A 25,238-nucleotide genomic window follows, 5' to 3' on the forward strand; every position below is an offset into this window, starting at 1 on the left:
AAAATGAAATGTTTAAACACAAGAGGGAAGAATATTAAGCAGGTAGTTTCAAGTTTCAGGTGCTGTAAGTGTTTTTTTTTACTTATTATTAGGAAAGTTTATGTGCATCTAGCTTTGAAAAGTTATGTCACATACAGGGTTCGGCTGTGAAATGCTAACTTCCTTACAGTTGATGAGCCAAAAGGATAACCCCCTCCCCAAAAAATATATATATATATATATGGTTCTACCTGACATAACCGACACTTGCAACAACCGAAAACACAAACATCACAACACAAACACTACATAAACCATAAACACCAACACACACCATGCCCATAATCAAATAAAACACATCCCTGTCCACAAACCCACAAACACGCACACACACACCACAATTACAATAACAACATAACAAAAACCACAACCTGTCCAAAACACACACACACACAACACAACACCTTACAAACACAAGCTCACCACTAAACCTCACAAACCACAACTATACCTAACCCTAACCCAAATCTTCCTCCTAAGGTCCAAACCTACAATATCACTCAACTAACCCCGCGCGGCTAACTAACTCACAACCTAACCTACCCTAAAACACTACACTACTACTACCGCCACACTTACCTAACCAGCACTCTAACCCCCTAACCCACACACCCTAACTACCATCACTACAGACCTCGCATATACACACTTACCTTACCCACCACTCCCCCCCCTAAATCACTAAACCCCACTTACACACACTTTTTCGCCTCATATCCCTCAACACCGGTGCACCTATCGGTAGACCACCACACCTAATTGTCGATCTTCCTTTTTTTCCTTTTTCATAGTCGCGATCGTGGCTGTCGGTCTTCTCCGCGTTCCCGGTCTTCCGGTCTCCAAACAAGCTGCTGCTGGCTAGTTGTCGGTAGAACCATATATATATATATATATATATAGTTCGGAAACACTTTTGAGTGAGCTAAAATAGCTCTATGTGTTTTTACTTGTTACACCATCTCTCAGCAGTGAAGCTAGTGAAGAATATGGTACAGACTACCACACAGACGGGTATCCAGTTTTGCCCTCTGGCGTCCTCAGTGTGTAATTACATTTCTTCCCTCTTCAGTTAAATACACAGCCATATTAAAGCTATAGTACCCATTAGGGCAGAATACATTATAGTTCAATCAAGATTTTAAAGATTAAATCTATATAAACCTATATATCGGAAAGATGTAACCCCGCAACCATATCAATTCCTACAAACACAAAATGGGATGTATCATGTCCAAGTTTATGTTTAAATAGGGCACTTCTAGGTTTTCTACAATTAATATCACTCAAATGAGTAGCAATTCTAGTCTTAAAAGACCTAGAAGTTTGACCCACATAGAAAGCAATACATTGACATATGGCCATATATGTCACCCATTCTGTTTGACAAGTAATCAAATATCTGATCTCAAATACTCTGGGTGTATTTATTGAAGTAAAACATGTTGTTTTTGAAATGACCTTACAATTGCCACAATAGGTGCTTCCTGTCTATAATCACAATTTTTATCCATTTTTTTTGTACCAAGATGGAAATTCACCAATGTTTTTACCTCGTCTATAGCTAAAGGAACAGACATCATCTAGACATTGATTCAATAAATCATCTGATTTTATAATATACCAATGACTATTTATGATTTATTTGATTTTATAAGTATTGGTACCATAAGTAGTCACAAATCTAATTTTGGGAGCAACATAAGGATTTACCCTAATATCATCTGATCGTGAAGTGTACAGCAATGGTTCTCTTTTAAGCTGAATAGCTTTGTCACATATTGAATCAATATGGGCTCTGTCATAACCCCTATCTATGAACCTATCTTTCAGATCATGTGCCTCATTTATAAAATCATCATCATTACTACAAATGCGGCGAAATCTCTGAAACTGAGCCATCGGTATATTAGTAATCGTATGTTTAGGATGGCAACTACTGGCTTCTAAGAGGGCATTTTTTTGTAAATGGTTTCCTATATAATGTTATGACCATTGTACCATCCAGCACCTTTGTCACATTCACATCAAAAAAATTCAATAGTACATGGTTCTATTCTGTCTACAAACTTCATACCAAACTCATTAGAGTTCAGGTATTCTACAAGTATATGCCAATTTTTCAACGTACGAGTCAATACTCCCCAGCAATCGTCCAGAAAATGGCACCACATATTTAAATATTTAAGATGTATATTCTGATCTCCATATATCAAACTACATTCAATGAAGCCCATAAAAAGGTCAGCATAGATAGCGGCAAATACTGTACCCATTGCTGTACCACTTAACTGCAGGTAACAATCATTCCCAAAATAAAACACATTGTGTTCTAGTACCAAACTAATCATTTTTAAAAGAAAATCATAATGTTCTTTAGAGTATTTCCCATATTCCTTGAGCCAATATCTAACTGCCTTAATTCCACCTGTATGAGGAATATTAGTATATAATGATTGTATGGCTAAGGTACATAAATAGGAATTGACAGGAACGTGTACGTTATCCATCAGTTGAAGAAACTCATTAGTATCCTTCAGTCTGACTCTAACCATAACCAAAAGGGGCTTTAACTGAAATTCCAAATACTTTGAAATAGATTCAGTCAAAAATCCCCTACCAGACACTATAGGTCTACCTGGTGGAAAGTCTATAGTCTTATGGATCTTTGGAAGGGAAGCACATATAGTGGCAATTGTACATATTGTAAGGTCATTTCAAAAACAAAATGTTTTACTTCAATAAATACACCCAGAGTATTTGAGATCAGATATTTGATTACTTGTCAAACAGAATGGGTGACATATATGGCCATATGTCAATGTGGTGCTTTCTATGTGGGTCAAACATCTAGGTCTTTTAAGACTAGAATTGCTACTCATTTGAGTGATATTAATTGTAGAAGACCTAGAAGTGCCCTATTTAAACATAAACTTGAACATGATACAGCCCATTTTGTGTTTGCAGGAATTGATATGGTTGTGGGGTTATATCTTTCTGATGATGATAAAAACAGGATTTTGGATAAAAAAGAAAGATTATGGATTACCAATCTGGGAACTTTATATAAACCTGGATTGAATGGGTATTGGGAATGAACTAGGTGGTTATCTATACTGCACTTTTCATTAGTTTTATTATTATGGGATGATTTGAGTCAATTGTTTTTATGTACATAAGGATGTGTGGTATAATAAGAAAATATATACCACTTATATGTTTATTATTGTAGATGCTTTATTAATTTAAATTACTTTATTATATCTATTTTTATTTAATATATGCATGCTGGTTACAGAAAGTTATTTAATATGTATAAGTACATATATATGCATATTTTTATGTATATAGGTTTATATAGATTTAATCTTTAAAATCTTGTTTGAACTATAATGTATTCTGCCCTAATGGGTGCTATAGCTTTAATATGGCTGGTATTTAACTGAAGAGGGAAGAAATGTAATTACACACTGAGGACGCCAGAGGGCGAAACCAGATACCGATCTGTATGGTAGTCTGTACCATATTCTTCACTAGCTTCACTGCTGAGAGATAGTGTAACAAGTAAAAAAACATGGAGATATTTTAGCTCACTCAGAAGTGTTTCTGAACTCATTTTTTGCCTGTATTAGGCATTTCACTACTAGAAGCTTTGTTGGGTTGAGTGCTGGTATATCGTCTTAGTGTTGTGTTTATGAACTGGAGCATCCTTTTAACATGCGCACCGTTATTTTTGGACTATATATATATATATATATATATATATATATATATATATATATATATATATATATATATATATATATATATATATATATATATATATATATATATATATATATATATATAGAGAGAGAGAGAGAGGTATATATGTATATCTATATCTATCTATCTATATATCTATATCTATATATCTATCTATCTATCTATATATATATATATAGATATATTGATATACCAACTCCAAGGTTGTACTAACTCTAGAAAGGAAGAAATCTTCCAAAACAAGTGAATTGGTGCTAGTACATACTTAGAAATCACACTGGCAATGGGCAATGATATCCTATGGTAAACTGCGTTTGCCGTTATGCAGTTCTTTTTTTTTTTTTTTTTTTTGCAGTGTGCTACTGATGCTTAAGCAATTTCATGTCAAGCAACTTAAGGAAAGCCATCATAAAGGGTTAAATGTGCATGTATCTATCAGCTGTATGTGTATACAGGAAATATGACATTTTAGTTTAGTTATTAGCTTCTTCCTTGATTATTCAGTTTTGTATATGTGATAATGACAACCTTATTTAACAAGTTGCCACTTCTACTCTAAGTGGTACTTGTCGTGTGACATCTCACATTGTCAATTTTCATTTGTAATTGATTTCCTTTGATGCCTGATGAAAGAATGGAATTGGATTTGTGTCTGTCTGAAGACTGTCATTTGTATAGATTTTAGATGCTGACTTCCCTTACAGTATATTTTTAAGAATATGTATCAAAAGTCAGCAGTTTTATTGATTGCACAGCATTCTGTGTACCATTTCTGCAGCTGGTTGGAATTTCTGGCATTTTCTTTTCAAACAAATAAATAAATGAACACAAAAAAATGTCAACACCTTAAGTATCAGCTGCAAACTGAGTTATAGATCAACTCTAGCAGAATCACCTTGGGTAGCCAGAGTATTATACTGCTCCAGTACCTCTTGTCGGCCTACTCATTATTGTTTCTTCAGCTAGCTGTCTTTGCTGTAACCCCTGCTAACTCATTTATTTAACATGGTAGGAGGAAGCCCCCTGCTAACTCATTTATTAAACATGGTAGGAGGAAGCCCCCTGTTAACTCATTTATTAAACATGGTAGGAGGAAGCCTTAAGTAGCTGGCATTAGTTTTTGTCAATATTGCCTACTTACTTAGACTGTACACTGGATGAGTTACAGGAGACATATTCTGGATGTAGTATCATATAAAAGGTAGGTCAGCCCATATTGTTCCTTATTTATCTGACAGTCTAAATAATTAATATTCCTGTTCTACATGGTAGTAAAACTGATACCTGGGAACAGAGGATAAATGTATGTAATAAAACCTGAATTAGTTCATCAGAACCATGGTATAAAAAATGATGGGCCAGATTCCCAAAGATTTGTTCTCATTGTAAGTCTGCCCTGATTCAGAAAGACTTGCTTATAGTGTAAGTAACTTACTTTGGTGTAAGGCCTATCTATAAACAGGCTTAAACTGGGGGCCAGAGTCCAAAAGACCTGCTCTCAGAGTACGTATTCTCTTACACTGAGAGCAAGTCTTTTGGAATCAGGCCCAATATGCTATCAATAAACAAGTGTATGATGGTATACTTTCTAGAAAAGGAATAACTAACCTATAAATATGTTGATATTCTAAGATACGTAAATATATATGCACAGCTGGGTACCACTGTACACCCATAGCCATTCCTATACTCAGGTGGTATTAAGTGTACTTTAAATAATAACATATTTCTTTATAAAATCAGTTTTGTCAGATCAATTCAAACATTAATATAACCAAAACTAAGACTGAAATATTTATTAAAAATGTTTAAGCATCTAAGCTTGCCTCATTGGATATGGATGTCGGTAATTGAGCTACATCCATAATCAAAAAAATATCAGATACAATATAATGAATATTTTTTAATTCCACTTTCAAGGACACATTTAGTCTGCATTATTAACAATTTTGTTTTGGATGTTAAAATATTTTGTTTAGAAGCACAGATAATGGCTTAGTTACCCAGGTACCTATCCCAAACACATATTATAAGATACACAGGACATCTTTCCAAGCTGTTATTGATTTTGGGCAGTGTGTGTGTGTGTGTGTGTGTGTGTGTGTGTGTGTGTGTGTGTGTGTGTGTGTGTGTGAGTGTATGTGTGTGTGTATAAATATACACCTGAGGACAGGGCCACAAATATGCAGGAGGTCTACTCTGTAGCACACTACCCTGAAGTACTGGGTGCCATAGACTGTACACATATAGATATCAAAGCACCACATAGGCAACAGGGAAGGGTCTAAATAAATAGAAAGGGCTTCCACTCCATTAACTGCCAAGTCATGTGTAAAGCTAACGGAATCATCTAGAATATGTGTGCTGGCAATCCAGGCAGCTACCATGACTCACATATCTGGCACAACTCCCAACTGTATCAGACATTCACTATGAGTGATATCCCAGATGCAGGTTATGCACTGGAATCATGGCTGAGAACAGAAATGCACACACACCAACTGAAGAACACCATAATGAAGTGCATGCTCAAACCAGAAATATCATAGAGCATGCGTCTGGGCTGTTGAAATCATGGTTCTAGTGCCTAGATACATCTGCGGGTGCCCTGCAGTACAATCCACATACATGTACTGAAATCTTCATCATCCGTGCCATGCTTCACAACATCATCCTGAGAAAACAGCTTCAGCATGATCAATAAGGGGAAGAGGCACACATCCCACCACCAAAGGCAAGGTCATCACAGCCACATGCAGATGAGGTGTCAGGGGAGGATCCAGCAGCTACTGTGGGTATAGGCAGACATAGTTGTGCTCAATATGCCTTCACATTGGCTAAGAGGCAATGCATAGCACACTCAGTCACCACCTAAGGGGCTACAACCTTCCTTCTACACACATACATATAGTAACATTGATGCCAGGCAATGCTCACAGCCTTTACCTACCCATGTAATGGTTGTGAACTTCTAGCATCAGACGGAGTCAGTCCTGAACTAAAACTGCAGCAACTCCTGTATTTACAGTGTAAGTGTCGAACCTGAAATAGAACAAACAATGTGTAATAATACAAATGAAAGGCATAACCTTGAATACTGTTACTTGATAATGTAATTAAGTAAAAGGTGGTTGATTCTTACAGCAATGACTTCAGCATGTGAGCGGCAGCAGTGACTTATGTGAATATCTGCTTCTTGTATCAAGAAGTAGGCCTCAGGCATTAAAGATTCACATAGTCATACCTCTCAAAAATAGTGATGGTCACCAAATGTCCTCAGTTTGCCCTCATACTTTTTTTTTTCTGGCAAATCATTAAAGAGAGAAGTTAGAGATTAATGACACACATTTCGGTTTCAGACTTCATATCCCTCAGAAAAATCCTAAAAATACTGATGCAAAAACTGTTTGATTCTATCAACTGTCTTAACTTTGTAAGAGCAAAATATTTAAAAGGACTCCCAATTGTTCAGCCTTTGTCCCGCATTTTTTATGGCTTGGTCTACTTTTTTTTTGCTGTAATAGTGTGGAGGCATGTACAGATTACAAAAACCTGTAAGAAAGCAGTACGATTAGCAAAACAGCATCACAGTCATTGATATTCTAAGCACCAAGTCAGTTATGCACCCTGAGCATCAGACACAAAGCTTATGTATCCCTGAATCCAAAATATAGAAAACAAGGATATGGTACAGTTATCACTTACACAGGTTGTTGTGTGAGTGTGTGTGTTTGTGGGGGGGAATGGTTGCAGGAAGCCTAGGCTGACAGAAAAGTAAGTGAGTGTGTGTGAAAAATAGGTAGAAAGAGGCAGAAATTTGGATAACGTATCAAATGGCCACTGTGACAGAATGGACTTTAAGCCTCAAGACTGAACCATGTAACAGTTGTGTGTGTGTGTCTGTATGGGTGCTCCAGGTGAAATTGGTGTGTGAGTGTCTGCAAGAACACAGCCAAGCTCTGTGCTAGCTCTGCATCTTGGTATGTCAAACAGGTGTGAGTTGTGTATGGTTGGGAGGGTGGCCTAATGGTTAAGGTGTTTGCCTTACAAACACAAGGTGCAGGGTTTGAGTTTCACAATGGATAATTGGCTAGGTTTAAAATGGCTCACAAGGGCAGTTAGCTTAGTACTAATCTATGAACCTATGGTAGAGATGGTAACGATGGTAGTTCATTGTTGTACCTGACCACAAGAACTAGCTCTGCCAGGAGTTGCACTGGTATGTCCAGGCCCACAGTCAGATGCACTATTGCTACCTGAATATGACTGATGTTTGCTGGATGAGCTCTGCTCATGAGTACAATGATCCCATGGCTTGCCACATCTGAGTGTGGACACCTCAACCACTGATGGAGCAGTGGAAATAGTGCCACTATGGGAGCGTGATCAGGCACAGCCACGTTGGCTAACATTAGATGATGTGGCTCACCTATTCCCACATGGATACCACCCCCCTCCCAGCAGATGTTCCATAACAGACACCGCCCATTCCAATGTGTCATTCATCTGATCCATAGAATCAGCAACATGGTGGAGGAAGTCTATATTAAACAAGTTATACTTCTCTGAACTGTTCCTGTTTCCAGTGGTTTGTTTTTACTTTGTTAGGATTTGATAACTGTTATTCACTGGATTTGCTGTTACTGACTGGTTTGTGCATGTTGTGTACTTTGGATTTACAGCTGGTAGCAGACATAAGTCATGTGGAAGCTGTACCTTCAACCAGCATGGCACCTGCACACTGTCCATTTACTGTGAACAATTATATGGACATTCCTGCGAGTCCCTTACTCGAACAAGGTGAGTTTGAACACCTAGACATAGGATTACAAGAGACAATGGACAATAACGCACTTGAGCTTTTTAAAGAAAAGCTGCAGAAATTTGAAGATCTTGTATATCATTTTAAATGTCTGCAGTGGCAGCGGTTAAGCTTTTCTGCATACTTACAGTGGAAAATTGTTCCTCGTGGGCTCAGAATTTTGAAAATTCCCACGTACGGTAATAAATATCTTCATCTCCTCAGGAGATGGCAACTCATTAATTTGAGCTGTTCACTCCACTATATGGAACTTATGAATGCTTTTTTTGAACTTGTGGAGACTAATTTATGGAGTGATATAGAGACAGTGTATTCAGAACTTGTATCAAGCGTGGAGATGAATGTTCACTCTGATTTACTGCATGAAGTCCAAGATCAGATCATTGCCTTTGAAAAGAGGCTCACTGAAGCAAAAAGAAGGAAGCTGTTAAAGAGATACTAATGATTATTTCAGGAAGGGCAACACTTCTGTATGGTCAAGGAAAACTGAATATGGAGCTACTTCACTTCCTGGTGCAATAGCTCAACCACATCTTATCAATTAAGTGAACCTGCCCCCTGTATGACCTATCAATGGAGTTTTTACATCCTGGGCACAAACCGCTGAAGCAGCGTCTACACTACTGCTAAAATCTACAAATATTCACAAAGCTCAAAATATTTCAAATGATGCCACTTCTTTAAATATAAATATTCCAGGCAAAATCCAAAGGGACACATTTGTTGCTGCTCAGGCGGTTCGAGCCCACAGTCCAGTAGATTTCTGTTTTTCTTTTTTATTAGAAGAACCACTTCCAACTTATCAACCATGTTTGCAGAGGAAAAAGCAAATACACCAACACCAACAATGACAGAGGAATGTATTCCACCAGCTGATGACACACAGCCAGGCCAAAATCTAAAAAAGACAGTATTTAACTTATCTTTTCATGTTCTCTAGCATGTGAATTGTCTGTTTTAAGTAAAGGACTGAATATTGTTCCTGCATGGCTTGCAGATATTGCAAGAACTTTATCTGAATTAAAATATTTTGTCAGGACTTTAAATTTGAAAGTATTGTTTGGTGATAATAGTGAGTCCTTTATTCAAGTACCAAAAAGGTCTAGCCTGTTTGTTCCCCATAGCCACAGCACTATACAAGTTTTTGAACATGCCATGGAATGTGAAATCTGTGATCTGTATGGTAAACATAATATTGAAACATGACCTATCAGGGCCTCTGGAATTACTATTTAACTGTAGCCTCCAAACAGGCTTCATGCCTCATGAATGGAGAAAAGCAACAATCATCCCTCTACACAAAGGCAGACCATCTAGAGACCCTGGAAACTACAGACCCATATGTTTCATGGAAAGAATTATCATGGAGATGAGCAACAGAGGTATAGTAAACCTCCATACACTGGACCCAACCAAATTTGGTTTTGTCAAGGGCAGATCATGCCTACTCAACCTGGTGGACTTCTTTGAGAAGGTCAGTAAAGCAGTAGATGATGGCAAAGTCATTCACACTGCCTACCTTGACCTGGCCAAGGCATTTGACACAATACCCCACTCAGGTGTTGTTGACAAACTCAAGAGGTTAGGGACAAACCCATGTATCACCCGGTGGATAGCCAACTGGCTCATAGAAGTTAGAATTGGGGAGCTCACCTCTACAAAGAGGCCAGTCACAAGTAGAGTCCCTCACAGATAAGTCCTTGGACAGCTCCTTTTTGGCATTTACTTCTCAGAAGTCAATGCCAATGTCAGTGGTCTCTGCCTGACTAAATTTGCAGATGTTTGCAAATTAGGAGCTGTCACTGAATCTTACACTGACACAAATGTTCTCCAGGAGGGGCTGATACAGACAAACAACTGGCATCAGAGCCATGGACTAAAACTAAATGCCAAGAAATGCATAATAGTATCCTTTGAGTAGTCATCCATCCCTGGTAACTATCATATTGACAATACACCCCTTAGAGTTGTCCCAGTAGTCAGGGACTTAGGGGCTACACATAGATAGTAATCTAGCCTTTGATCATCACATGTCCACATTGGCAAGGAAATCATTCTATGTTGTGCAACTTATAAAAAAGATATGGCATCTAAGTGCAAGGAAGTCATTGTTCCACTGTATTCGGTCTTCATCAGACCTATCATTGAGTACAGTGCCCCTTTGGTATGTACCTAACCAGGCATATCCAACAATTGGAATGTCCATAGAGGTTCTTCACTAAAAGAATACAGGGAGTAAGTAAAATATCCTATGCAGTCCACCTCAAGGCCCTATCCCTCTATTCTGTCTCCAACAGGCTTTTGAGGGGAGATCTATGCCTGGCATACAGGGCATTGTCAGAATCCACTCTGATGGACCTCCTGCATATCCACAAAACAAACAGCACCAGAATTATCCATTCTAAAGACTTAAACCTTGCCTGTGATATAAATAGGACCTGCTGGAGAGATAGGTACATATACCCAGAAACTACCCTGTCTATGGAACAGGCTCCCCATCCATGTGAAGCAGAGTTCCTCCCTAACCCAATACAAGTGCAACTTGGACAATTGGATGGGAAACCAGAAATTCATCCCTGGTTTGGCACCTATGTCTCTTATGGACAGAGGTAACCTGTAAATGGTTCATTTCCCACTTCCATGCATACCTCCCAACCGTACCGAATTACTTGTTTTTTACTGAGTTTTGGGGTCCAAATAATGGGGTGCCATGATTCCTGAGTGGCACCCCCTTGAATTTCCCAGCGATTTGTTGAGCTTTCGTCATCACGTGCGCGATGACATCAGCTCCATGAGCAGCCCGTTGGAATGCTCATTGCATACATTTCCAGCCATGTGCAGAACGAATTACACAGCAATGGAGGTTGCCTGCAAGCTGCTGAGTATGCTACGAGGAAATGGAATTGCCTGCAAGCTGCACAGGTTCTACAAGTAAATGGAATTACAATGTTTATACCGAGGAAGGCTCCTTTTTATGGAAGGGAATCCATTCATGCTGCTCTTTATGGAAGGGAATTGCTCTGTAGCTGCTGTTTATGCTGAGGAGGTGTGTGTAATCCATTCATGCTGCTTTTTATGGAAGGCAAATTCATTCATGCTGTGTGTGTATGTGTGTGTGTGTGTGTGTGTGTGTGTGTGTGTGTGTGTGTGTGTGTGTGTGTGTGTGTAAAGAGCCTAAAGTCCCTACCCACCACCACTTCCAGATTTATGCCTCATATTTCTGTTCTGTTCCTCATAAAATCTGTGGTTTGTGGCAAATCAGTAAATTATTGAATTCACTAAATAATGACAGGCATTTGAATTTCATTCTTCATTAGTCAGAAAATAAATGGTAACACAAAATCTTTTATTCTAGCGATTTTCTAAGTTTATAACATCAGTATTTGAAATTTGTCTATATTTGTGGGGCTGTATTCCCCCATGATTGGCTTTGTCCAGGTTTTTTGTACTAAGAGGTTAAGCGCTATGGTGAGAGGTGAGAACTGAATTCTGTATACCCCCATTATTGGCTTTGTCCAGGTTTTTGTGCTAAGAGGTTAAGAGCTATGGTGAGAAGTGAGAATTGAATTCACTAAATGATAACCATTTAAGTTTCAGTCTTCCTAACTTTCATAAAACTGCTCATTTGCCATAGAGGTATGTTGCTCTGACTGTAGTACAAAGGGTCTTGGGTTCAGTCTTGGCAGTGAAATGTGTGGTGGTAACACAATATTTTATTCTAGCAACTTTCCAAAATTATACAAGCAATGTTTAAAATGTGTCCCTGGTTTTTGAGCTTTTGTCCCCCCAAATAAAATTTGGCTTTTTCCAGATTTCTTGTGCTGCAAAGTTGAGAGATACAGTTGAGTGTCGAGTGGATTTTATAAGGAGATGAGAGCTTCAGGGCAAGAGACGTTTAGTGCAGCTTATGCTGAGTCTGCTTGCATTCTTAATAGAATAACAGGTTAAATACTTGCTTTTGATGCAGAAAGCTGTAGGTTCTACTCCCACAGTATGAAGATGCATTGCTGATACTGTACTATGTTGTTGTACTTTTAAAGGGGTGGGTGTAACAAGTCAAGGGTGTAGCTACAGATACAACAGAAGTGAGAAAATGTCACATTTGTGCCTCAGTGGAAAGAGCAAAAAATGTCATTAAACCAAATTCAGGAACAGAAAATCAGAATTGTTGTGTTCTGTGCTGCATTATAAGAAAACTATTTTTAAACAAGTGCAGTACATTTTCCAGAATTCAAGATAAAACACAGATTTTTCCACTGTAGATGGTGGAGAAGCAAGAGTGGCCAGTTAACAGCACCTGGATTACAATGATAGTTTTGATGCTTCAGGATGAATGTAGGAGAGGGTCTGTCAGTACTTGGACTAAAAACTGGAAGTCTTAAAAAAATGCAGTTCACCTAGTTTATTTTGTTGTGCATTTACAGCTTTTGAGTTGGTCTGATAACACAAATCAGAGTAAGTCAAGAAAAAAAATGAAATTGAAAATATGTTCGAGAAGCTGTGCAAGATATATATATATATATATATATATATATATATATATATATATATATATATATATATATATATACACATGCATACATATAAATGTATATAAAAATATGTGTGTATAAGTAGACCTTTATGATGGAAATGTTCTGAATTGGGCAGTTTTGTCATTATTGGTTCATGCATTTTATTTCATTGCCTACTGGAAGAATGTTCAAACAATAAATTTAAAATGCACTCTAAGTCTAACAAGTGTGCTGTATTATACAAGGAATATAATTTAATAAAGTCAGGAATGTATATCAAGGAGCACATGTATGTTTCTTGTTTTGTGTGCAAGGGCCAAAGGTAATCTTTATCCCCCATGGGCCAGATACCTTTTTTTGGATGTGATGTGAGTTTCAATGCTGTTGCAATGAATGTGAGTTTCAAGGGCAGAGAAGTTTTAATGCTGTCTATTTTCATTGTGAGTCAGTATTGCTTTGTTTAGAAGATGTCTATTAGTGTTTGTGCATTATAATATAAAATGTAAAAATAAAATCCAAATAATCATTATAGAAGTAAAGCAGTATGTACATTAGTGTTTATAGTAAATGGGGTGAAATAGCCAAGTAATGGACATTGGAATGGCTGCAGCCTGCAGGGGGACTCTGGTCCCATATTTTGGCTGTCTGTTCTTCCGTTTGCATTTGAAAGTTGGTATCCCACAATTCCATTGCAGTGGGCGGGGTTACATAATTATGTATGCAGATTTAATGTTAGCCAGTATACAGATTTGTACCTATTTTTCATGGGCCTTGTCCAGAGTTTTGATGTTTCCAGGTTGAGAGGTATGCTTCCATACTTACACTTATCAAGGGTATCAGAACTTGTCAGAGATTTGGAATGCATGGCTAGGCTTAAAAAAGGTCCTTGTGGTCATTAGCCTAGTAAGCACCTATGAACCTATGATAGATTTTACAGTCTTACTAAAGATGAACAACTAGCTATTACATATCTTATAGCTAATACAGATCTAGTAATTAAAGTGCTGATAAAGGTGGTGGGGTTGTCCTGATTACTTCATTTTATTTAAATAAAATGAATCTTCTTCTGGACATTGCAGATTATGAGAAGAATACTAGGCGTGAGTTACAAACTATCATTATGAATGTATCACAGTGTTTACAGGGTATTCTTGCAGATTACAAAACTGACATAACTTTGTTTAAATATTTACATAATGAGACTCCTGTTATACCATTCATGTACGGCTTACCAAATATGCATAAATCGCTGTTAGATCTGCCACTTAGACGCATAGTCTCAGCTACAGGTTGGGCCACAGAGTCTATTTCCAAATGTTTTGAGTCTCAGATAAGGGTTGATTGTGAACTCACAAAGACTATTAATAAAGATACCAATGATTTTTTCCATGAATTATATGAATGGTCGAAGCTGGATAATTTGAAAGGTTGTGTCTGTTAGATTAGATGTAGATTCTCTTTTTATGGTTATTCCCAACAATCACATAGTACAGTCAAAACTTTTTGCTCAGTTTTACAGAATACATGCAGACATACATCAATATTCTCTGCCAAATGCTAATGTTAGTTTTAACAAATAATGCCTTTTTATTTCAAGAACAACTATATAAACAAGAGCAAGGAGTTGTGATGGGCACACCTGTTGCCAAAGCTATGCCAATGTTGTAATGTATATATGGGAATGCAGATTTATTTTAAATTTACATGATCCATGTTCATTTAATCAAGTTTTTTATCTCTAGTTTGTTGATGACCTGTTTTTAATATGGTGTGCAGACATTGAGTCTTTCAATTAATTTTATTAATATTTATCAGCCAATGTACCATTTTTAAAGTCTAAAAATTGAATTTCTCCTGATAGTATAGACTTCCTTAACATTACAATTTTTAACAATAATAAATGTAAACTAGAAACTACTTTAAATAAGAAACCAACCAAGTGGAATGCTTTCTTACATTGTAATAGTATGCATCCACATTTTACATTCAATAATATTGTCAAGGGGCAGATGCTTAGAGTGGCAAAGCCAAATTCTTTAGATTTTAACATGGATTCCCAACTAGGTAAGTTAGCAGTTAATTTCATTGACAAAGGTTATAAGGCTAAGGACGTCAATGCTATTTGTGAAGAAATTAAACAGCAATGTCCACTTGCAGTGAAACCTACTTTTTCTGTTAATACTCAACAAACAAATTGGGCACATCCCAGAAACATGACTAGATGCAGTTTGACATAATATAAACACCAACAATGTTACATGTATAATTTCCAAATATTGGCACATTTTACGTGATGACCTTGAACTTGACTTGGACATGTCTGCACAGTCTAGTTTTGGACACTAACTTAGTAATAACTTGAAACATCTGCTTTTTTACTAAGAACAACCACACATAAGGTTGCATCATGAAGCTATAAAGAGTGGCACATTTAAATGTGGCAGATGTGTTTATTGTAAATTTATATACACTAAAAATATTTTGTACATCCAGTTACTAGGTCTAATTTTGAGTTAAATGTTTATGGTAACTGCAACACAAAGAATTTGGTTTATCTAGCCTTATGAAACCAATTTCAAGCTTATTATGTTGGCAAAACTAACCAAAAACCTAGAAAAACATATCTGTAACCACCCCTCTGATATAAGAAGACATGCTGGCATAAATGCATTGTATAAGCATAAACTAGAAGTAGGTTTTAATCATGATTTTAAATTTTTGTTATTGGGTGCTTTAAAAGAGACTCTTCAAGGGGGAAATGTAGAACATTTGACTGAATTTGATGAATACCATTGAATACTGCATTTGAAAGCACATATACCACCAAGACTTAATGGTTATGTATCTTTAAAACCTTTGCTGAGAGTGTTAAACAAGCAGGTCTGACTATCCTAGTTAATTGGGATCATCAATTATATTTGATCATATGATCTTTTGGAGTATTTAAACACTGATTCATTTTGATGATTTTATCATGCCTGAAGAAGCCTGTACTTGGCAAAAGTTTTTAAACTTGTGTTGTGTATATTAAACAAGTTATACTTCTCCAAACTGTTACAGTTTCCAGTGGTTTGTTTTTACTTCATATGTTGGACAGTTGTGAGCTGTGAATGGTAGAGGTGGCAATTCATCATTGTTGTACCCAGCCACAAGAACTCTCTCTGCCAGGAGTTGCACTGGCACATCCACGCCTGCAGTCAGATGCACTGCTGCTACCTGACTGTGACTGATGTCTGATGGATGAGGTCTCCTCACAAGTATGCCCAAGACCATGACTCCATGGCCTGCCTCATCTGGGCGTGGACACTTCAACCACTGATGGAGCAGTGGAAGTAGTGCCACTATGGGAGCATGAGCAGGCATGACCACATCTGCTAATATCAGATGATGAGGATGACTTACTCCCACATGGATACCGTCCCTCTCCCAGCAGCCATTCCATCACAAACACCATCCATTCCAACATGATCCATAGAATCAGCAACATGGTGGAGGCAGTCATGTATGTCAGCTTGTGCCACATCTATGATCCTAAGTATTTCCTGTGAGGTCCTATTGGAACATGCCTGTACTTCCAAGACAGCCCTAAACATATGTCGAGTGGCACAGAAAGACACACCTGAATCAGGTGAAGGATGGACAGCAGGCCTCCTCCAAGCACTCCTAACTACCTTCCTGTGTGGCACCTCACCCACACTTTGGCTATGGCCAGAGTCAACAGACACTGAAGCAGCAGTAAGCACACTACCCATATTGAGTGTCTCACCTTTAACCTGTCCAGTATCTGAGGGCTGACTGGAATGGGTTGGTGTAGGGCTACTGGCTGTGTCCGATGGAATTACAGGGGAAGGCTGAATGTCAACTTCAAGTTTAGATTCAACCTCTGCACCCCCACAACTGTGCCTCTGTTTACTCACCATCATCATCAGAGTCTGCTGATGATCTGACATCAGGTGGTAAGAGTTCTACACTAGAGATACCAGAAGAAGCTTGCAAGTACGGCAGGTGCAACCAGCCAAAACACCAATCCTGCATTCCAAACAAATGGCCAGCACTAAAGTGTAAAAAGCACACATATACATTATTTAGTTTAAAGTGGTTCTACCAACATCATACTGGTTTCAGCATCCTGTCTTCTTCACAGGATGCTGAAACCTGTATGATGTTGGTGGAACCACTTTAAACTAAATAAAGTATATGTGTGCTTTATACACTCGGCCGTTTTTTTTTTTGGAATGCAAGAGTTCTACACTGCCACTGTCAGGATAAACTGTGATAATAAGCAATAAATACAGGAAAGAAATTAATAGATGTATTACTACAGTTCAATATATGCTAACAAGCTAACAGTGGTGCCACTATTATAGACAGTATATCAATATACTGACACCTACATCACACACACATACGGCTAAAATAAATATTTCTGTGAACTGATCATCAGTACTGAAATAAACATGTTTGACTTACCTTGTGCAGATGACTCCCCAGTTCCAAGGAAGGATGGTCCTGGAAGAAGTTAAGTAAAAGGTAAGGACACCGTCATCACAATTAACAGTAGCACAGGGAGTGAAAAAGTTTTGGCCCTTTATATATCCATTAACAATACATGTAACAGGAATTTGGATGACATGTCCCCCCAATCCCACTTGTATTGAAGCAGAATGTGTTGTTAACTGTATCAATTACTCCCACACCAAGAAAATGGTAAACAAAGCTAAGTATTTATGTCAATATTTTACTATACAAGAAACATTTCACAACTGACAATAGTTAAGCCTTCCTGGAAGCTCCCCCTGGGACATACTTTTCCTCCCTGAAACAGCAACACCAACATCAATCACATGCTGTTGTGAACTGTAAACTTCCCAGTCAGCTGTCTGTATCCCTGACAGTGGACAGGAACTCCTCATTTGGTGTTAATGGTGGTTCTCCATAGTCATCTGTCCACTGGCCACTGCAGCTGCTCTCCTCAAGGTTGATGAAATCATGTCAGTGGCCCTATGATGCACACAATCCTATGTCCTGCTGTGGCCCCAACAGCTTTCACATCTTGCACTATTTGCTGCTAAATTTGCATTCTACCAGACACATTACCACAGCCTCTCTCAAGCAGAAAACCACTGTGTCACCTAAAGGCTTGTAGAATTACATAATTCTTAGGGCCACTGAAGGGGGTGGGTGTTGCAGGGATTGGGATGCTTGGGTGCCCATAGCCCTAGGTGACATAAAACAGCAAAAAGGATAATACTCATAAATAAAAGTCCTGCTTAGATATACCAAACAAAGAAGTAACTTTTCAGTATTACCCACTGTAGAACAAAATACAAATATATTCAAATATAAAAAATAATTTATGTGGTTTTTAACATATCAGTCAGACACAAAGCAAGGTTGGATCCAAAACTAGTGAAGTAACAATAGCAAAGCAAACCTTTGTACAAACAATTTTTTTGTGCCAACGCAGGCATGGAACTTGGCTCCCCCTACCCCTGAAACAACAAGCAAATGGCATTTTGGTAACAAACGAGGGTATTAGAACTTTCAGTGAATTGCTAAAACTGCTATCAAAGAAGCTATCCCAAAAACATTTGTACATATTTACCATAGAACATTCATGTTGATGCAATTGACAGTCACCTGTACCTATGGCCAGCACTGCTCTAGAGTTGTCTATGGGCCATCCTGGAAGGCTAACTCCTCTGTGTCATTTACAATACAGGACATTTACATTTCATGGGAATAACAACAGAAGAGTGTAAAGAGGAATGCTTGTAACATTTAACACTTGTGATGAAAGTTAAGGCTTTACATCTGTGAAAGTAACGCGCTTTGACCAAAATGTTTATAACCATCAGTAAATTTCTAAAAAGTGCATACAGATGAAAGTAGCATTTGCTAATGCATATATAAAATGTTTTTTCTAGTTGACATATGAGCATATACAGTATCTAATTGAAAACTGAACAATGCAATAATACCTTATCAAGGTCAGTTGTCTTCTGTGCAGATAAATCCAAAGTAATAGCAATCTTCAACTGTGTTATCTGCATAAACAAGTCTCCTTACCTTCAGGTTCTCCAGCTACATGATTACATTTTTATAGTGTAGATTCAGGGCTGTGAGCAGAGTGAAGATGCAAATAAGGTGTGAACTTATTAGAATTGCTGAATTCCAAATTCTTGGCTCCATATAGCCCATCTTGTGACATAGGGGTTTATGCTCAGGCTGGTTAGCTTGTCTATAATACCTGAGTGGGGAATGGTGTTGAAGGCCTTTGCAAGGTCTAGGTAAGCTGTGTGGACCACCTTTCCCTTGTCTATAGCCTTGATAACTGTCTCAAAGAAGTCCACCAGGTTTAGGAGGCATGATCTGACCTTAACAAAGCCGAACTGGGTAGGGTTCAGTGCTTGGAGGTTTCCAATGTCTCTGTTAATGAGATCCATGATGATGCATTCCATAGCTTTGCAGACCAAGCTAGTCAGGCTTATAGGGCGATAGTTCCTGGGGTCCGTTGTGGCTCCACCTTTGTGGAGTGGAATAACCGTTGCTGTGCGCCACTCTGTGGGCACGTAGCCTGTGGAGAGGCTGAGTTTAAACAGTGTGTTTAAGTGAGGGGTTAGTTCATCTTTGAGCTCGTGTAGGACACAGCCTGGGACACTGTCTGGTCCAATTGATGCTGTATTTTTGGCTTTGGAGAGGGCTGTTTTAACGTGAGTGTCTGTGATTTTAGGGGCACTACATTCTTCTGGTATAGTTATGGGCCCTTTTAGGGGTGACGTTTGCACTGAACCTGTCTGCCAGGATGTTGGCTATATTGGTTGGTTCAGTGTATTTTGTGCCATTCTGCACTAACACCGAGCAGATCTGAGAATTGCCACTTAGATTCTTGACATAGCTAAAGAATGCCTTGTGGTTATCTTTGGAGTCCATGACAATTTTTGTTTCGAAGCTAGCCTTGGATGATTTTATGAGGGACGTAGTTTCTTGCTGATATTGATCAGGGATGTCTTCGCTTCTTGGGATTTTACTCTTTTCTGCACTAGTTTCCTCCTTCTATTGTATAGCTTATTTATGGCAGGGGTCCACCAGACTGTTTTTTTTCAATATTCCTATAGCAATAGGTGTAAGTATAGGGCTGCCATACACATGGTCCTGGGTTCTAATACAGGAAATTCCAGACATTTATAGTGTTGTTCCATTTCACATTATATTAAATATCACATAATAATTTATACATAATTATAAATAACAATAAGTATGCATAGCAGGGAGCTCATATGAATTATACATATGAGGGATAAGACACCCTTACTGTGTTTTGAAGGTTCAGATGTATGACTGAGGGTATACTGTCTACTACATTTCTGTAAATATACTTCTGCTATCTGGACTTGGATGGCCTTCACACTTCAATAAGGCACACACACAAATGATTGTATAAACAAGGACCTTGTCAGGTCAAACACATACGTGGTTAACACCTCAGTCTGTCATCTGTATTTATAAATACTTCATGACTATGTTTGAAAAGTACTTCTGTGGCAAAGATGGAAAATCACCATAGTAGAAATAAATGCTTTGTCTCTAAAGCATAGGTTTGAATCCCACAATGTAAAAATCTATTTTATCACTGTATAAAGCCAAACTGGACATGTGTCAAATCATGAAATTTATGCCTCCAGTGCATGTCTGCAAATTTAAATCACCTAACCATTACAGCAGCAAACAACTCTCAAACTAATGCCAAGTGTCAGATTAACCTTCCAATTTCCAAAACTGCTTTCCTCTCTGTTTGGCACTGTTGCTCTCTACTTAACATCACACAAATGCCATTGGCATTGTTGGTTGGGTTTACACAGTACCAGTAAATGTGATAACACTCATTGGCAGGAAATCATTATTATCTATTGCTGTGTTTTCTGGTTAGACATGTCTGGTGTTAGACGGGATGGTGCCCAATATAGAGTGCAGAGGTTGAGGAGTTCAGAATCTTTATTGGACTACTTGTAAAGTGCCACAGCCAAAGGCTTTTTTGCAGGGAGACTATAGCAACTCCTAATACAATTCTAAGGCTTGGAATAGTCTGGCCAATGCTGTATTCAGTGCGATTGGCATTCCATGCACTGAAGTACAGTATAGGTATCACTTTAATGACCAAAAAAGGCACAATATGGATACATTCAACCAGTAGCTGGATGTGTTCAGAACTAGAAACACCCCACAGTTTTCCAAGTATACTAATACAGAGATGTTATGATGGATAGAAAGCTAAATAAAGGCATACCTCCCAACCGTATTGAATTACTCGCTTTTTACTGAGTTTTGGGGTCTAAATAAAGGGGTGCCAAGATTCCCAAGTGGCACCCCTTAATTTATGAATTTCCAAGTGTTTTTTACATTTTTTATTTCCAGAATTTTTTGATCTGATGTCACCACATGTGCGATGGCATCAGCTCCATGAACAGCCCATCAGATTGCTCATTGCATATGTTTCCAGCTGCATGTGGAACAAATTACACAGCAATGGAGGTTGCCTGCAACCTGCTGAGTGTGCTACAAGGGAATGGAATTGCCTGCAAGCTGCCCAGGTCCTACAAGTAAATGGAATTACTATGTTTATGTCAAGGAAGGCTCCTTTTTATGGAAGGGAATCCTTTATGTTGCTTTTTATGGAAGGGAATTGCTCCATAGCTGCTGTTTATGCTGAGGAGGTGTGTGTAATCCATTCATGCTGCTTTTTTGGAAGGGAATTGCTCTGTGTAATCCATTCATGTGTGTGTGAAATGCCCCAGGTGAATATACCTGGTGGCTAGAGGTACCCAGGCTCAAACCCTGTACCTTGGGTACAAGTAATAAGAGCCTAAAGTCCCTTCCCACCACCACTTCTAGATTTATGCCTCATTTTTCTGTTCTGTTCCTCATAAAATCTGTGTTTTTTCTGGCAAATCAGTGAATGATTGAATTCACTAAATAATGACAGGCATTTGAATTTCAGACTTCATTCTTCAGAAAATAAATGGTAACACAAAACCTTTTATTCTAGCAGTTTTCTAAGTTTATAACATCAGTATTTGAAATTTGTCTCTATTTTTGGGGCTGTATTCCCCCGTGATTGTTTTTGTCCAGGTTTGTTGTGCTAAGAGCTTAAGAGCTATGGTGAGAAGTGAGAACTGAATTCTGTATTCCCCCATTATTGGCTTTGTCCAGGTTTTTTGTGCTAAGAGGTTATGAGCTATGGTGAGAAGTGAGAATTGAATTCACTAAATGATAGCCATTTAAGTTTCAGTCTTCTTAACTTTCAGGAAACTGCTCATTTGGCATAGTGGTATGTTGCTCTGACTATAGTGCACAGAGGCACAGAGTCCTGGGTTCAAGTCTTGGCAGTGAAATGTGTGGTGGTAATGCAACATTTTATTCTAGTAACTTCCCAAAATTATACAAGCAATGTTTAAAATGTGTCCCTGGTTTTTAGGGCTTTTGTCCCCCCAAATAAATGTTGGCTTTTTCCAAACTTCTAGTGCTGCAAAGTTGAGAGATACAGTTGAATGTCTAGTGGATTTTATAAGAAGCTGAAAGCTTCAGGGCAAGATACATTTAGTGTTGCTTATGCTGAGTCTGCTTGCATTCTTAATAGTGTAACAGGTTAAATACTTGCTTTTGATGCAGAAATCTGTAGGTTCTACTCCCACAGTATGAAGATACATTGCTGATACTGTAGTATGTTGTTGTACTTTTAAAGGGGTGGGTGTAACATGTCAAGGGTATAGCTACAGAAACAACAGAAGTGAGAAAATGTCATGCAGAAGGGCATTTGTACATCAGTGGAAAGAGCAAAAAATATCATTAAACCAAATTCAGGAACAGAAAATCAGAATTGTTGCGTTCTGTGCTGCATTATAAGAAAAATATTTTTAAACAAGTACAGTACATTTTCCAGCATTCAAGATAAAACACATATTTTTCTACTGCAGATGGTAGAGAACAAGAGTGGCCAGTTATCAGTGCTTGTATTACAATAATACTTTTGATGCTTCAGGTTGAATGTAGAAGAAGGTCTCTCAGTACTTGGACTAAAAACTGGAAGTCTTAAAACATGCAGTTCGCCTAGTTTATTTTGTTGTGCATTTATAGCTATTGAGTTGGTCTGATAACACAAATCAGAGTAAGTAAAAAAAACCTGAAATTGAAAATAAGTTCGAGAAGCTGTGCAAGATATATATATATATATATATATATATATGTGTATATATATATATATATATATATATATATATATATATATATATATATATATACATTTGTGTGTGGAAGTAGACTTTTATGATGGAAATGTTCTGAATTGGGCAGTTTTGTCATTATTGGTTCATGTATTTTGTTTCATTGCCTACCAGAAAAATGTTCAAACAATAAATTTAAAATGCACTCTAAGTCTAACAACTGTGCTTGTATTAATCAAGATAATGTAATAAAGTCATGAAGATGTATTAAAGAACACATGTATGTTTCTTGTTTTGTGTGCAAGGGTCAAAGGTAATCTTTATCCACCACTGGCCAGTTATATTTTCTTTGGATGTGGTGTGGGTTTCAACTAATGTGTTAATCTGTTTCAATTAATGTGAGTTTCAAGGGCAGAGAAATTTTAATTCTAAGTCTAATTTCATTGTGAGACAGTATTCATTTGTTTAGCAGATGTCTATTGGTGTTTCTGCATTGTACTATAAAATGTAAAAATAAAATCCAAATAATCATTTTAGAAGTAAAGCAGTATGCACCTTAGTTTTTATGGTAAATGGGGGCAAAATAGCCAGGTAAGGGACATTGGAATGGCTGCAGCCTGCAGAGGAACTCTGGTGCCATATTTTGGTTGTCTGTTCTTCAGTTTGCATTTGAAAGTTGGTATCCCACAATTTCATTGTAGTGGGCAGGGTTATGTAATTATGTATGCAAATCTTATGTTAATCAGCATACAGATTTGTACCTATTTTTCATGGGCCTTGTCCAGATTTTTGATGTTTCCAAGTTGAGAGGTATGTTAAGAAGCATATCAAGGAATGAACGTACACATATAAATACCAGTCACAAGCTATTCACAGTGCCATTTTGAGAGTGCAGTCAGAGCATGAGCATGTATTATCACAGTAGTTAGTTTGTACATAAGTTGCTTAAGTTAAAGTCAGTAAACGTCTATCATGATGTGTTTGTATATAATGAAGCTGCTTGAACAGAACCCACAAAGACTCTTCTATTATGTCCAAAGTAGAAGAGTGACATGGTGTCAGAACCGGGATTCCAGAGAATGATATTCAGTGCCATGAGTTGTAGAGATAAGAGTGAAGGTAAACTAAGAGAAACAAGCATGAAAAAGAGCCAGAAAAGATTCAAAGGTAATGAGAATTCACATGAACTGTTTATTTCATAAAAAAGATAAAACGGAGCATTCCAAGGGCACAGACTGCATTATTAAACAAGTGGGACGGACAAAAGGTTTATTAACTAAGCAAAATGTTTAAGATTAAGATATTTGATGCAAAGATTATCAGGAAAAGTAAAATGAGTATGTTTAAAGCAAAATGAGTATGATTAAAGCAAAACAAGTGTGTTTGAAGCAAAATGGGCTTGTTTAGAGTAAAACGAGCACAAGAAAACTGCAATGAGCATGAAAAGAGATTAACCAAGCAAAACAAATATAATAAGGGCAAAAAGGGTACATTAAGCCTAAATAAAGCAAGTCAACTGCATGTGTTTTTGTAAAGTGCTGTGTTTTGGCATGCCCCAAGATTCTCACTACACCTTTCTAAACATACTGGAAAATATTAAGATACAACCAAACACCGTTATACTGGGTGATTTCAACTACCCTGCCATTAACTGGGAAAACTACTTGTGTACCAACACCTTTGCCCAACGGTTCTTGGAATTCATAAATTCCAACGCCCTGGATCAACTAATCCATAGTCCCACCAGGGGCTCCAATATCCTAGACCTGGTCATTACCAACATGGGAAATTGATGCTCCACACCTATGGTCACCCCCTCGTTGGTCAGGTCTGACCATAAGCTAATCACCCTTAACATCCACATCGCACCCCCACCCCCCA

This window comes from Protopterus annectens, chromosome 3.part1 (assembly GCF_019279795.1).
Source record: "Protopterus annectens isolate FY-2018-M chromosome 3.part1, PAN1.0, whole genome shotgun sequence".
Classification (NCBI taxonomy): domain Eukaryota; kingdom Metazoa; phylum Chordata; order Ceratodontiformes; family Protopteridae; genus Protopterus; species Protopterus annectens.